The sequence below is a fragment of the Thamnophis elegans genome, chromosome 8 (genome assembly GCF_009769535.1).
Source record: "Thamnophis elegans isolate rThaEle1 chromosome 8, rThaEle1.pri, whole genome shotgun sequence".
NCBI lineage: Eukaryota > Metazoa > Chordata > Lepidosauria > Squamata > Colubridae > Thamnophis > Thamnophis elegans.
Window position 1 is genome coordinate 71795051 of NC_045548.1, and position 15599 is coordinate 71810649.

Sequence of the window (15599 nt, forward strand, 5' to 3'; positions counted from 1 at the left end):
GCTCTGCCATGTGAATCAGCTGAGCTAAAAAAACAAGGGAATATCGCACAGGAAACGCGGGGGGCAGGAGGGCAGGGCCAACCAGATATAAATGCCAGTTTGGGGCAAAACTGTCATAAAAATGTGGTTGGGGAAATGATGGGATAGTGCAAATGTCTGCAAACGGAAGCCAGTTCCCAGGCGCCCAACCCGAGGTCATGTGACTAGAGGGTGGCAGCCATTGAAACTTCAGGACTTGGTCAGCCTAAGGAAGACGTGTCCTAGGTTGCAACGGTGGCAGAGCGATCAGTCGTAAGTCAGTAACTAATCTTATATGGCAAACATTTGGTTCATATTACTGTTAGATCAAGTAGCCTCTGCTCAATAACTGCTTCAGAATGTTGTTGTATTTGGTTATTGGTTTCCATTGGTATGTGTGTGAGAGAGTGTGTGTATATGCTATATTGGATATATATATATATGTTTTCTGAGGTTTTCGCGGGTGTTAGTATGTAGGTCTCTAGTTATTCAGGTATTCTCCTGCATAGAATTGGAGATGTCTTGGCGACGTTTCGACGAAGTCTCATTCGTCATCTTCAGGCTGCTTCAGGCTACTTCAGGCTTGGTGAAACACCATATATATTGTGTGTGTGTGTGTGTGTGTGTGTGTGTGTGTGTCTGTGTCTGTGTCTGTGTCTGTGTCTGTGTGTCTGTGTCTGTGTCTGTGTGTCTGTGTCTGTCTGTGTCTGTGTGTCTCTGTGCCTCTGTGTGTGTGTACTGTATATATACTGTGTATGTGTGTGTGCATCTATCTATCTATCTATCTATCTATCTATCTATCTATCTATCTATCTAATCTATCTATCTATCTATCTATCTATCTATCTATCCATCCATCCATCCATCCATCCATCCATCCATCCATCCATCCATCCATCTATCTATCTATCTATCTATCTATCTAGATATAGATATACAGCTATAGATATAGCTATAGCTATAGATATAGATATATAGACATATAGTTATATATATTCTGTGTATACAAACACACGCAGAGAGGGGGAGAAAGAGAGAGCAAGGGAGAAAGAGAGTGAGGGAGAGAAAGAGGGAGAGAGAAAGAGAACATGAGGGAGAGAATGGGAGAGAGAAAGAGAGTGAGGGAGAGAAAGAGGGAGAGCAAAAGAGAGTATGAGGGAGAGAGTAGGAGAGAGAAAGCGAGGGAGAGAGAAAGCGAGAGGAAGAGAGAAAGAGTGAGGGGGAGAAAGAGGGAGAGCGAAAGAGAGTATGAGGAAGAGAGTGGGAGAGAGAAAGAGAGGGAGGGAGAGAAAGAGGGAGAGTGAAAGAAAGTGAGGGAGAGAAAGAAGGAGGGTGAAAGAAAGTATGAGGGAGAGAGTGGGAGAGAGAAAGAGAGGGAGAGAGAAAGAGAGAAAGAGAGAGGAAGAGAGAAAGAGTGAGGAAGGGAGAGAAAGAGAGGGAGAGTGAAAGAAAGAGGGAGAGAGAAAGAGAGAGAGGGAGGGAGAGAGAAAGAGAGAGGGAGAGGAGGAGATAGAGGGAGGAAGAGAGAGGAGGGGGAGAGAGAGAGGGTATGTGTGCACGAGAGAGATCTGTTTAGATGCAAACTCTCTGAACCAGATGTTGCTTTAGGGAAGTTGGCATGCATTCCCTAGATGAGTTGTCTTTTTGGCAAACAATATTAGCAGGTTTGCAATGCACAACTTTCCGTGTTCAGTGGGAAAGGCTTAAGTGAAATAAGTACCTTTGTACTGGCAGTGATTGCATGCCAGCTCCGAGTCAGAGGCTCACCTGCTTCTACTCACGTTCCTCAAGACATTCCCAAACCCACCTACGCTATAGAAACCTACCTGGCCTTGTAGTAGGTTTTCTAAAGACATTTAAGGAATAATTAACTAATAGGAAGAAAGGGCTCCCTGCTTCCATACGGACTCACATTTAGTTTAGAAAAGAAAAGAAAAATTGGGGTGAGGGTGATGATTCTTCAGAAGGACTGTTGAAAGAAATGTTCTTCTGGGTTCAGCTCCAAGTGGGGAAAAGGACACTGGAGACATGGAGGCTGCTTGGAAAGATGGTTTATTGGTGGACAGGGCCACATGGCTTGAGCCCTGAACAGAAAAGGTGATCACATGCTTCAATGTTGGTGGAGAAGAAGAGAAGGGCTGAAGGAGGGGCTTGCTAGGCTTTTTATAACCTGTTTAGTCCCACCTCTCTGTTTCCTGTTCCTGTGTAAGAAATGTATTCTGATTGGTTGTCAGACTCCCATGGGGCCATGCAGGGGCAACTCTCTAGGCTGCGTTTTGAATCCAGGTTTGGTTGAGTTCTCAGATGCCATGTGGTGAGTTGGGGCCAATATTATCATGCTTTAATCCCATTCCCCTGCAGCTGAAGTGGAGAAGCCTTTATTATGTAAAGGGACTAGCTTGGCCTTCTTAATGGCCCATTGACAAAGTGGGGATGGGCAGGAAGCTACAGGCAGCTATTCTATCTTTTAAAACATGTTTCTTTCTTTTCACATCCAGAGAAATATTCTGCCTTTTCAATATTTCCTGGGATATTTCATTTTTCTGGGAGAGGGCTGGATGATAACTTCCCACAGTACAAACCCTTTAACTTTGGGAGCTCCTCTTGGCTTGGATAAATGAGGGCCTTTGAACCTAAAATGAAATGGAATCATTGAAAGGCTCACTGAGATAACTACGTAATTGAGGACATCTTCCGAAATCAGATAGCTAAAATGTTCAGGAAATATGCGGCTGCGCCAATGGAGGATTACAATTACAGGCAATCCTGAACGGAATAACAGCAATAGCAATAGCAATAGCAGTTAGACTTATATACCACTTCATAGGGCTTTCAGCCCTCTCTAAGCGGTTTACAGAGTCAGCATATTGCCCCCAACAACAATCCGGGTCCTCATTTTACCCACCTCGGAAGGATGGAAGGCTGAGTCAACCCTGAGCCGGTGAGATTTGAACAGCCGAACTGCAGAACTGCAGTCAGCTGAAGTAGCCTGCAGTGCTGCATTTAACCACTGCGCCACCTCGGCTCTTTTAACAGAACGTTAACAGAGTTGGAAGGGACCTTGGGAGGACATCCAGCCCAACTTCCTGCTCAGGCAGGAAACCCTGTACCATTCCAGAAAGAAATGGCTGTCCAGTCATTTATCGTAAAACACCAGAAGTGTTCATCGATCTGTAGGAAGTTAGCACCCACCCATCTCTTGGAAAAATGAAATATCCTGGGAAATACTGAAAAGGCAGAACATTATATTTTCCTGGATCAGAAATGGAGAAACATGTTTTAAAGCAGGAAGCAGACTCACTCTTAATAGTCCACACCTTTGTCAATGGGCCATTTTAAAAAATACCTGGGCCAGTCTATTCTACATAACAAAGATCCCCAGCTACAGGGTGATGGGATTAAGGCATGATAGTATTAGCCTTTTACCCATCTCACCACAGGGTACCTGGGAAGAAGCAATGCTCAACCAAACTTGGACTCAAAACGCAGCCTAGAGAGTTGTCCCTGCATGGCCCCATGGGAGTCTGAACAACCAATGAGAATACAAGATCAAAATCAAAGTCCAGAGAGGGCATAAAACCAGAGCATCTCAGTCTCTTTTTCTTCTTCACCCAACATCTGGAATCATGGGATCCCCCTTTTCTGTTCAGGACCTCAAGCCTTGCGATCCTGTCCACCATTAAACCATCTTTCCAAGCAGCCTCCGGGTTTCCAGTCTCTCTTTCCCCACTTGGAACTGAACCCAGAAGGACATTTCTCCCAACAGATCTAAATCAAATACTGTCTTTCCAACTTTGTGCTCTTCTTCCGTGACCAGAATTCTCCAGCCATGACTGTTGACTGAAAATTACTAATCCAAATTGAGAAACATCGCAAAATCAAGGTTAGCTTGAATGAAAAACTGTAGCTGTGGTTTTTATGACAGAAAGCATAACAAAGCACTCCTCAGTTAGTGCCGGAGCTACATTTACATCCTGTCTTGTGCTTTACAGACTTAAAATAGATTTTTTAATAGCGTGGATCAGTCAACAAAACCCAAGGCAATTTTTGAGATTATGGAAAAGCTACTCATACTTAACACACCAATTTTACCCAAAACCACATCGGGCAGCAAGCCAAACCACAGTTTAACACACCAATTTGGGCCTGAGTGAAAAAGAGAACTCAAAAGTTCATCACAAATACAGGTTTTTTCAAAAAGGAGGTATAGAGAAGGCTAGCTGGAAATTATTTCCAATGAAGGATTTTAAGGAGGAGGAGGAGGAGGAGGAGGAGGAGGAGGAGGAGGGGGAGGAGAAGGAGAAGGAGGAGAAGGAGAAGCAGAAGGAGAAGGAAGGGGAGGAGAAAGGAGGAGGGGAGAAACAGAATCAGAAGGAGAAGGAGAAGAGGAGGAAGAGGAAGATGAAGAAGAGGAGGAGGAGGAGGAGAAAGGAGGAGGGGGAGAAACAGAATCAGAAGGAGAAGGAGAAGAGGAGGAAGAGGAAGATGAAGAAGAGGAGGAGGAGGAGGAGAAAGGAGGAGGGGGAGAAACAGAATCAGGAGGAGGAGGAGGAGAAGAAGAAGAGGAGGAGGAGGAGGAGGAGGAGGAGAAGAAGAAGAAGATTATTATTATTATTATTATTATTATTATTATTTTAGGAAATATTAGAAAGGCAGAATATTTCCCCTAAAAGAAGGCAGAAACTCAGCCCCTGCCCTCACCTTTATTAATGGACCATTAAGGACTGAGCCAGTCTATTCTACATAACAAGATCTACTTCCTTTAAGCAGAGCCATAGGAGGAATTGCCCAAAGCCTCTTCGGTACATCATCACCCAGCAAGGCTCAACCAAAACCTGGAACACAGCCAACCTACAAAGTTAACCCCTGCATGGTCCCATGGGGGTCTGACAACCAATCAGAATACAAGCTCAAATTCAAAAGCTCAGAAAGGGCATAAAATTGGGGCACTCTCGGGATCTCTTCCCTTTTTGCCCAGGACCTCAAACCATGTGGTCCTGTCCACCATTAAACCTTCTTTCCAAGCAACATCCATGAATCCAGGGTCTTCCCCCCCCCCCCAAACTTGGAACTGAACCCAAAAGGATATTTCTTCCAATAAAGTAAGCTTTACTTTTTGCGCAGGGGGCCACCCTTGTAGGTGCAGAAAAGCTTTTGACTTACTTATGCTGAGGTCACTCTAGTTCACACCTTCCTTTTGCCATTTCAAAAGCAGTCATGGGGTTTTGAGTCATCATCCCATTAAACAGGATTTTCACAGCAATTGCACCAAATTGCCTCAGCTTTGAAGGAGTGTCTGTGTTGCAGACGGCAAAGTTAAGACTTGCAGGCTCCAGTGATTCACTGGTGATTCCTAGCAAGGAGGAGGAAAAAGGACAAGCTGAAGAAATGCTTCAAAGCTGAGACATTGAGGAGATGCGTCTTGGCTCGTAAGGCAGAGTGTATTTTATTTATGCCTCCTTAGGAAATACTGCCGAAGCGTACCAATTTAAGAATGAAGCATACGCTTGAAAAAACAACAACTCACCAGACATATATAAAACTTGCTGTCGTGATTGTAGTCGTGGATTCAATCTGGGAGAATCATTTATGATCCAGGTAAATGCTCCTGGGGAGGAAAGCTATGGCAAATCTAGACAGCATACTAAAAAGCAGAGACATCCCCCTGCCAACAAAAGTGCGTATAGTCAAGACTATGGTTTTCCCAGTTGCTATGGATGGCTGTGAAAGTTGGACCATAAGAAAGGCTGAGCGCCAAAGAATGGAGGCCTTTGAACCAGAGGTGGATTGCTGCCGGTTCGGCCGAACCAGTAGTGGCCCAGAGCAGCGGAGAGAAAATCAGTACGGTGGCTCTTTTGGTCCATCCGTCCGCCCACGCATTATACCTGTTTTTATGGCAAAAGGCAAATTGCACATGCGCAAACAGCATGCAGCGCTTGCGCGAGCTCTGACAATCAGCTGGTTGTCGCAGAGGTGGTGGATTGCATGCGTAGCGTGAGTCAGGCATGCGCACGAATGGAATGCATGCACACGATCAGCGAACCAATAGTGAAGATAAGTGCAACCCACCTCTGCTTTGAACTCTGGTGCTGGAGAAGACTCCTGTGAATCCCTTGGACTGCAAGGCGATCCAACCGGTCAGTCCTAGAGGAGATGAACCCTGACTGCTCTTTAGAAGGCCAGATCCTGAAGAGGAAACTCCAAGACTTTGGCCACCTAATGAGAAGGAAGGACTCACTGAAGAAGAGCCTAATGCTGGGAAAGATGGAGGGCAAAAGAAGAAGGGGACAACAGAGAATGAGGTTGCTGGATGGAGTCATTGAAGCAATAGGCGTGAGCTTAAATGGACTCCAGAGGATGGTAGAGGACAGGAAGGCCTGGAGGAACGTTGTCCGTGGAGTCACGATGAGTCAGACATGACTTTGTAACTAACAACAATTTTCAAGTGTGGTACAAATAGACGTGTGATATAATGATGAGTTTCACATCCACACACAGCAAAAATGGCTCCAAAGTGTTTAGGGCATTAAACCAACATCTGGCTGTTTGATAAGGGATTAGCATCTTTTGTGAGGTTCTTTGTGTTCTCTGATCTTGGTTTAAAAAGGTAAAAATCAGGGCGACTGCACCAGATTTTATTAAGCTGAGACGTTTCGTTACTCATCCAAGTAACTTCTTCCGTCAAAACAAATATAAAATAGGTTAGGCAGAGAGTCATCGGAAGGTACTAACTCTTGCCCTACCAATTGCAGGAGTTTCTCCCCAAAATGTATTGCAAATGTAAATGAAGACTCAATCATCCAGGCCAAAAACATCTACATTTTTTTTTAAAAAATGTAGATGTTAAAATGTTTGGATGAGTAACGAAACATCTCTGTTTAATAAACTTCGTTTTGGTTGCTGTGATTTAACCTTTTTAGATGCTTTTGGGTTGGATGATTGAGTCTTCATTTTTTTTAAATCTGATCTTGGTTGTTTTCTTGCCGACATTTCATTACCCAACTACCCCAGAACAAGCCCAGAATAACACAGTTGGAAGAAAATCTGAGTGGGATGGGATAGGGTTAGATTAGGATGGGATGGGATGGGATGGGATAGGATAGAATAGAATAGAATAGAATAGAATAAAGACTAGACTGGACTGGACTGGACTGGACTGGACTGGAATAGACTAGAATAGACTAGAATAGACTAGAATATAATATAATAGAATAGAATAACAAAGTTGGAAAAGATCTTCAAGGTCTTCTAGTCCAACCCTCTGCTCAAGCAGGAGACTCTATACCAAATCCAGACAAGTGACTGTCCAGTCTCATCTTAAAAGCCTCAAATGACGGAGTACCAGAGATGGTGCTCCCAATCTGGCTGAACCAGTATTGGAATTGGGGCCTGGATCGCAGAACCGGTAGTGACCCAGATTTGCCATGCCCTCGAACTGGTTCCTCAATCTCTTATGCCATTGTTGGCATGTTTCTGCACATGTGCAGAACAATTTTTAGTCAATTGCAAAGCGATCGAACCGGTACCGAACGGCACAGGAATCCACCCCTGTGGCGCACCCACAACTTCTGAAGGCAAGCCTTTCCACTGATTTATTGCTTTCACGGTTAGGACGTTTCGTCTTAGTTCTAGGTTGATTCTGTCCTTGGGTTAGTTTCCATCCATTGTCCTTTGTCCATTTGGGTTCAGTTCCAAGTGGGGAAAAAGACACTGCACACATGGAGGCCGATTGGAAAGATGGTTTAATGGTGTAGCACAACTACCAAGCACGTGTGGTTCAGGGTAGCTGACCACATAGAGTTGAGAGTGAGGGTTATTTGTACCTTCGCTTGGGCCTTGCCCTTGAGCTCCTGTTCCTGTGCAAGAAATGTATTTTATTGGTTGCTGTCAGACTCCCATGTGGAGTCAGGTTTGAATCAAGTTTGGTTGAACCTTGGGCTGATGTAATGTATTTCCTATTGTGGCCTTTAGCTATTCATTAAAAAAAAATCTTGGCTTGGTGCATTTCATGAAGTGGGTTGGTGGGAGCAGATCAAGCTTCTGTTCAGCCTGTTGTTACTGTGGGTATAAAACTGGAGGGAGAGATATTTCAACTGTGCTCCTTATTGTATTGAATAGAATAAGAATAACAGAGTTGGAAGGGACCTTGGAGGTCTTCTAGTCCAACCCTCTGCTCAGGCAGGAAACCCTATGCCATTCAGACAAATGGTTGTCCAATCTCTTCTTAAAAACCTCCAGTGTTAGAGGATTCACAACTTCAGGAGGAAAGCTGTTCCACTGATTAATTGTTCTAACTGTCAGGAAATTTCTCCTTAGTTCTAAGTTGCTTCTCTCCTTGATTAGTTTCCATTCATCGCTTCTTGTCCTGCCTTCATGTTTTTAAGAAAGGACTGGACAGCCATCTATCTGAAATGGTGTAGGGTTGAACCAGAGGTGGGTTCCTACCAGTTCGCACCTGTTCGGTAGAACCGGTTCGTCAAATCTACCGAACCGGTTAGAAGAGGTTCCACCAATGGACCAGGAACACCTATAGAAGAGGTTCCAAATTTTTTTGAAACCCACCACTGGGTTGAACTAGAAGACCTCCAAGGTCCCTTCCATCTCTATTCTGATTGATTACATGTGTATTTGAGAGAGGGGGGAGGGAGGGAGAGAGAGAGAGAGAGAGGGAGGGAGGGAAGCAAAAATATTCAAGACTGATAACCTGGATGATCAGGTCTGTCTACATAACTGGGCCGTTCTAGAAAAAGAAAAAGCTTGAAGAATTTACTTTTGCAAGGTGGGGAACAAATTTTTCATGCTCCCCCTCCCTCTGTGGCAAAATGAGCAGTACAGATAATCCTCGACTTATGAACCCAATAGGGAGCAGAATTTCCAATTTGAACCACCCTGCTCCCTAAGTGAGTCAGACAAATTGTGTAACCTTTTTTTTGCCACCGTCGTTAAGTGAACCACTGCAATTATTATATGACTGGTGCGGTTGTTAAGCCACCCATTCGACCCCTTGACTTTGGCTGGGAAAGTCACCAATGGTCACGTGATTCCTCAGGAGGCTGCATCCATCGCAGAGGTGGGTTCCTACCAGTTCGCATCAGTTCGGTAGAACCGGTTCGTCAAATCTACCAAACCGGTTAGAAGAGGTTCCACTAGTGGACCCGGAAAGCAGGCCACACCTACCGAAGAGGTTCCAACATTTTTTTGAAACCACTGACACACACACACGGACACACACACACAGAGAGAGACTCACACAGAGAGAGAAAGAGAAAGAGAAAGAAAGGAAGAAAGAAAAAAAGAAAAAAGAAAAAAAGAAAAAAGAAAAAAGAAAAAAGAAAAAAAGAAAAAAAGAAAGAAAAAGTGAGAGAGAGATGAAAGAAAAAAGGAAAAAGGGACAGAGAGACAAAAGGAAGGAGAGAGAGAGAGAAAAAAACACATGGCCGGCAAGCCACTCCCACCAGGTCACATGGCCGGAAAGCCACTCCCACAAAGGAGGCCACACCCACAGAGTAGGTTCGAAAATTTTTTGAAACCCACCACTGATCCATCATAAATACACGCTGGATTGCCAAGCATCTGAATTTTGATCACATGACCTTGGGAATGCGGTGACAGCCTTAAGTGTGACGACTGGCCGTAACTTTGTATGGTTGCTAAACAAGGACTTTCTGTATGTTGTAACTATCACCTAATTTCAGAGTATGTCCTCCAGGTGTGTTGGCCTTCCAACTGTTTGCAGTCTCAAAGCAAAGAGAGACACCTAAGAGGGACAGACTTACTTGGAGAAGTACCATATTTTTGGAGTATAAGACGCACCCTTTTCCCTCAAAAAAGAGAGTGAAAATCTGGGTATGTCTTATACAGCAATTTTGGCCTGCCGAAACCCCTCCCCCTTTGCAAAAATGGATGTGCGGAGGGTTTGGGAGGCTTGCAAAGTGCTCCTGGGGGCTGGGGAGGGTAAAAACGAGCATTTTTGTTCATCTTTGCCCCCACCCCATCCCCCAGGAGCACTCTACAAGCCTCTCAAAGCCTCTGCATGCCCCTTTTTGTGCAAAAAATGGCCTATTTTTTTTTTTGCGAATAATGGCTCATCTTTTGCTCATTTTTGCCCCCTCCCTAGCCCCCAGGAGCACCCTACAAGCTTCCCAAAGCTCTGCATGCCACTTTTTTTTTTTTTTTTTTTTGCAAAAAACGAGGCATGCAGAGGTTTTGGGAGGCCTGCAGAGTGCAAAAACTCGGGGTGGGGGGGAGGGGGGAGGGAGGGATCTTAAAAGCTGACCCTTGCATCTAGCACTTCAGCATTTCAGAGGCTCTTGGTATGATGTTTGACTTGTCTTATCTGAGATTTACTTTTGGAATTGTCACTCAACATGTGAAAATACATTTATGAAGTCTTTGGGACCAAATTCTGTTACTCGGGTCTTCTAGCTCTGAAAAGGGAGGGAGGGAGGGAGGGAGGGAGGGAGGGAGGAAGGAAGGAAGGAAGGAAGGAAGGAAGGAAAGAGAGAGAGAGAGAGAGAGAAAGAAAGAAAGAAAGAAGGAAGGAAGTAGAGAGAGAGAGAAAGGGAAAGAATGAAAGAAAGAGGGGGAAAGAACGAAAGTAAGGAAAATATCTATCAAAATTTTCACTCATCCAGGTCATGGTTGTCCCAAAGATGCCTTTTCAAAAGGCAACTGGATTTTCTTGGTTTTTCCTTGAAGATGTTTCACTTCTCATCCAAAAAGCTTCTTCAATACCTATCTCCTGTTTACAACACAGCTCTTTCAGCAGTTCTAAGATGGTTTCCACACCCAATTGCACCATTCAGCTGACCCCAAGGTGACAGGTAAAGCCAGGAGTAGGATTCAGCCAGTTCGGACTGGTTCGGACAAACCGGAGTTAATTTTACATCTGGTTCGCCAAACCGGTAGTTCCAAGGACTGGCTGGCCCTGCCCACCCCACTCCGCCCCTCCTGGAGTTTCCTCGCGGCCCGTTTTGGATGCCAGGTAAGTGCAGAATCCCACGTGGAGGCTCTGGGAGAGCGAAAAATGGGTCACCTGGAAGTTCCGGAAGTCCGGAAACGGCCCTGTTTCCGGCCTCCTGAGATTCTCTGGAACCCAGGGAAGGCCATTTTTGCCTTCCCGGAGGCTTGAGGAAAGCCTCCAAAGCCTGGGGAGGGAATAAAATGGGCCTCCCAGAAATTCCAGAAGTCCATAAACATGCCTGTTTCTGCCTCCGGAGGGTCTCTGGAGCCCGGGGGAGGCTATTTTCGCCCTCCTGGAGGCTCGAGGAAAGCCTCTGGAGCTGAGGAGGGTGAAAACGTCTTCCCACCATGGTGCAGGAGGCCGAGTAGGCCACACCCACCATGGCCACGCCCACCCAGCAACCAGGCAGAAAACCGGTTGCTAAAAATTTTCAGTCCTACCCAAGTAAACCTCCAAGTTACCTCAATGACTCTCACAGAGAGTACTAACAACCAAATGATTGCAAAAAATATAAGTTCTTCCATTCTCCACCATTCTTCTCCAGAACTGAAGAAGCTTCTTGGATGAGAAATGAAATGTCTTCAAGGAAAAAAAACAAAGAAAATCCAGTTGCCTCTTGAAAAAGTTGCCTTTGAGAAAAGAAGGAAGGAGAGAGAGAAAAAGAAAGAAAAGCAATGAAAGAAAGGAAACATAGCTTTCAATTCATTATTTTACTGCTGTTCTTGAATCCAGATGAATTCCATTCCAATTCACCTTGCTTACTGTTTTTTTTTAAAAAAAAACCTTGACTTTGTCACCCAATCTGGGCTTAATGAGACCATGCGTTAGTTATATTAACTTGTGACTTGTATATCTTCTTTTACCTTGGCAGAGTTTTATCTACATGGCTTTGTGGGTTTTCCCCTCATTCTTTAAATGCTTTTGTACTTTTTAAAACATTGTTAGCTGCCTAGAGTCATGAAACCAAGATGGGTTACCCTATAAATTGAAACCATAAATAATAAAATGAAAGAAGTAGATCCTCTCCCTTTTCCTTACTGTCTTCAGTACTGCTTTATTTAATAAGCTGGGGTGAGAGAGGCAAGCTTTATCTATCATGTCAAATCATGATTTATTCAATCATGGTTTGTTAAACAATTGACTAGATTTGGGTTTGCACAATTCATTAAACCAGGATTCTCCAAACTTAGCAACTTTTAACACTTATGGATTTTAACTTCCAGAAATGAAAAGCTGTGGCATTCCGGGACTTGCAGTCCAGAAGTCTTAAAATTGTCAAGTTTGGAGACTCTCACATTAAATCATGAACTACGATATAAACCACACTCTTAGAATTGTAGATCTTGTTAAGTCAACACAAGGAACAAGGAATCATCCATCCAAACTTGCTAGCAGTTCTGTGACTTAAATTTATGGACATCTTCTTTTTCCTATCTTTCCCCTTCCCACCCCGAAGTTATGACCAACAAGTATCCCATATGAATTATCCTGAAATCATGCTTCTCTATTTTTAAACCATTTTTTGTGTATATCTTTCCAGTTGTTTATATGGTTTACAGGGTTCTTAGAGAGCAATGGACTCTTGAAAACCAAGAAGCTGGTTGTAAATATTTATGTCAAGGAACGGATTAAATAAACCACATTTTAACTCATTGTAAAGAATAAATCTGGTCAGAGAGGAAAACCCGCCAATGTGATTTGTCTGTGGGATTGCCGAGAGGGGAGGGGGGAAGGCTCTTCCCGCAGACCCTTCACTGGAGGAGCCAAGCCTGTAGCTAGGAAGAAAACTAGATTTTTCAAGAAAACGCTGGTGGTGGGGCAAACGTTTTGAAAGTTCTTCCTAGTACAGATGGTTCTCGAATTACAAATATTCATTTAGGGACCATTCAAAGTCACTGTTGTGGCCTGCCAGCGGCCAGCAGAGCTGTTGGCAGATTCAGACAGTGAGGAGGTTGGGGAGGAACATGGGCCAGTCCTGGAGTCTGGGGAAGGCTCTGATGAGGGTTCTGTGTCGGAGGCAGAGATGGGGGCCAGAAGAATCTGACAGTTATCAGCTGCCTTCAGAGTCAGACATCAGTGAGGCAGACGAACAGCTGGAGCCTGTTCCCAGTGTGTGCATGCGCAGAGTTGCCAGAGGAAGGGAACAGCTAAAGAACAGGGGTCGACTTGGGAGTAAGGCCACAAGTGGACGATGAATGGCCCCTCCCAGAGGAAATAAAAGAGGAGTGATCACTGCCATCATTTGACTGTGTTTTATGATGGTTTTGTTTTAAAAATCCTGCATTTTTTTTATTTTCATCCAAATCGTGCCCATCGCAACCCATCGTTTTGCTTAATGACCGTGGTGTTTGCTTTACAACTGGGACATGTGCTTAATGACTGCAACAGAAATTATCCTAAAATTGGATCATTTACAATCATTATAATATACACCACAATAGCAATAGCAATAGCACTTAGACTTATATACACTTTACAGTGCTTTATAGCATTCTCTAAGTGTTTACAGAGTCAGCCTATTGCCCCCAACAATTTGGGTCCTCATTTTGCCCACCTTGGAAGGATGGAAGACTGAGTCAAACTTGAGCCTGGTGAGATTTGAACTGCCAACTTGCAGGCAAGCCAGCAGGCAGCAGAAGTAGTCAGCAGTACTGCACTCTAACCACTGCGCCACTGTGGCTCAATGGTCATAGATCGAGGGCTACCTGCATGTCAATCAATCAATCAAATCATTAATCCAAAAAAGAAGAAAGAATGAAGAAATTGCATTGCTGAATTTGAATTTGAATTCAGCCTTATCTAATTTGGGATTTTGGAACCATTGCAAAGCAAAATGTTGAAAAGTGTTTGACCTCTTCATGTCTCCCAAATACTACTCTGCAGTTGGCCAATAATAATTAAAACCTATAATACTGAAAAAAGTCTGTCCAGAAGTGGTTTATGTCAAAAAATGACCTTCAAGTGGCCTCAAAGACTCTCTAGAAGGATGCAAATGGCCAAGTGTCGCATTGGTATATAAACCCTTCCATTCCCCACTATCCAGTCAGAGGTGAAGAAGCTTCTTGGAGGAGAAGTAAAACGTTTTCAAAGAAAAGAAAAGCAGAAAGTACAGTTGCCTCTTGAAAAAGATCCTTTGGGATCATCAAGGAATGACGTTGCAAAAATAGTGCATTGTAGGCAGAATTGCAATCATACAAGCATGTCTCTGAAGAAGCATCAACCAATCTTTTATGTATACAAAAATAAGAAAAAAAGTAGACAAATTTTTAGCTGAAATTTTTTTTTAAAAAAAACAGCCCCTGTTTACTTATTTCCAAGGGATGTTTCTGCAAACGTTGTAACTAACTCTGTCTTAACGCTGATCTTTACGGAGTCCGAAAAGCCAACAATATTATTCGCAGAATAAAAGGACAGATGGGGGATCAAGAGAACAGATAGAAGGAAAGCTGGAAGTTTAAAATATTTTTTTAGTGTCCGCAGAATAATGGCTGTGCCTAGGAGAGAGGTCAGTGGAGAAATTGGAGTAATGGAATGAAAATAGGATATTCCAGAGAGAGGACATGACTCAGTGGTCTACAGCGCAGATTTTGGTTGCAAATTCTGTGGGCAGGCATTGTGTGCGTGTAATTCTATTTCTGCTTTTGTCCAACAGGAAACCAAAAATGACAGTTGAAAGAAGCAACCGTTTCCAGGAGAGAAAACACACCCTATCTTTCTCCAGCAAATTTAAAGATGTACTCCTTCATCTGATGTCTGTGGAGATTCTCAGTCATCCAAATCATCGTTGTCTCAAAGGTGCTTTTTCAAAAGGCAACCAGACTGGGGTTTTTTTTTCCTTTCAGGAAGAAGAAAAAGATGTTTTGGTTCTCCTCCAAGAAGCTTCATCAGTTGTGATGGGGTTCTGTCCTAGGCTTCCCCAAAAAAGCACGAAGCAGATTCCTGGTCCCGAGAAAACCCCTTTTCTTAGACGAATTTGGATTCCTCCCATTCACAATCAGCAAAGGCCTAGCAAAGAATTTTTCAAAGGCGAAGTTATGACCACAGACCTTATCTAGCTCAGGAAACTGCCATGTAAATATTTTCCAAATGCAGTGCAGTGCAAGGAAAGACTTGGCACAGAGTCTCTGAGATTCACGGACAGATCTTCACATTCCTGAAATGAATGAATGAACAAAGAAATTGTTTCTTGCAAAAGTCCCCTCCCCTTTCGCTCCCCTTTTATTTCCTATGGGAGGGGAGATTCACCGTCCACCTGTGGCTTTACTCCCAAGTTGACCCTGATTTCTTAGCTGTTCTTTTCTTCTGACAGCTTTGCTCATGCGCACACTGGGAACAGGCTCCAGCTGTTCCTCTGCCTCACTGCTAACTAGCTCCGACCACAGCTGAGAACCGCCAAACAGCCTTGGCCCCATCCCTGCCTCTGACGCAGAGCCCTCATCCGAGCCTTCCCCAGCCTCCAGGACTGGCCATTGTTCCTCCCCAACCTCCTCACTGTCCGACTCTGCTGCCCGCTCCATTGGCCACTGGCAGGTCACAACAGGTGATGGGATGTAAGGATCAGTTCTGACAGGAATCCATCATCCAACTTTCATCAGTTCCTTGACTCTTTCATGTGATG